General features: G+C 44.2%; 1 non-coding gene across 1 annotated transcript; it reads left to right on the forward strand.

Moving 5' to 3' along the window:
- The first annotated feature begins 440 nt into the window (after positions 1-440).
- Positions 441-514, forward strand: TRNAA-UGC (transfer RNA alanine (anticodon UGC)). Its single transcript has one exon. It is a non-coding gene; the product is annotated as a tRNA-Ala (tRNA).
- The last annotated feature ends 603 nt before the right edge of the window (positions 515-1,117 follow it).

The following is a 1,117-nucleotide window of genomic DNA, read 5'->3' on the forward strand; positions in this document are numbered from 1 at the left end:
TTCGCTTACGTGGAGTTTGCACTGTCTGCCACCGCGCAGCCCCTGACTGCTTCTCTTGTCCCAGTTTCAATTTCATTCTTGGTGTTTCTTTTCTCTTTGGGACTGAAAATATTTATTGAGTCAACAAATATCCTTGCACTGTTCTGAACACTAAAACACCCACATTTGGTTAAAATTCTTTAAGTATGAATTCTTGTTTCAAGGAGAAAGTTAAACTTCTGTTTATCATTCTTATAGCCAGGGCAGGTATATTAGATAAGACAGGCATGGTAATAAATGGGTAAATAAATGAATGAATATATTCTTTACTTTTCTTAGTCATTATTCCTCTTCACTACCTGACTCTGAGGCCTGGGGTAGGAGGGAGAGCAGGAGCTCAAGGAGTCTTTCTCAGACATGGATGCACAGGTAATAATATTTTTAATAATCATCAGCGGAATTCCCTGGCGGTCCAGTGGTTAGAACTCTGCACTTGCACTGCGGGGGGGCCCAGGTTCGATCCCTGGCCGGGGAACTGAGATCCCGAAAGCCATGCAGCCAAGTTAAAAAAAAACAAAGGAAAAAAACCATCTGTGCACAGGTAATAATACCTATAAAATAACAATAAATGGCTGGCACTGCTCTTAGCATTTTATGTATATTAACTCATTTATTTATTTACTTACTATTTTTTTTGGCTGCGCGGTTTGCGGGATCTTAGTTCCCTGACCAGGGATTGAATCCGGGCCCTCTGCAGTGAGAGCACCCAGTCCTAACCACTGAACCACCAGGGAACCTCCTAACTCATTTATCTTTACAACAACCCTGCATTGAAGGTCCTATTAGTATATCCGCCCCATAGATGAGGAAGCAGAGGCTCAGACAGGTTAAGTAGTTTGCCCAACATATACAACTACAGTGCCTGGCAACTAGGATCTCTCCACTGGGTGCTCACCGTGGCATTCAAGGCCCTTCACAATCAAAACACAGTGCACATTTGCAGTCTGAACTCCTCTTTCAGATTCTACCTCTTGCTGCTAGCCGTGGACATCCCCTCACTATCCCCCACCCTATCTCTGCCTCCCGAAACCTGACCCATCCTTCAAGGCCCTGCTCAGATGCTACCTTTCCCATGAAG

Source organism: Phocoena phocoena, chromosome 19 (genome assembly GCF_963924675.1).
Source record: "Phocoena phocoena chromosome 19, mPhoPho1.1, whole genome shotgun sequence".
In the NCBI taxonomy this organism is placed as follows: Eukaryota; Metazoa; Chordata; class Mammalia; order Artiodactyla; family Phocoenidae; genus Phocoena; species Phocoena phocoena.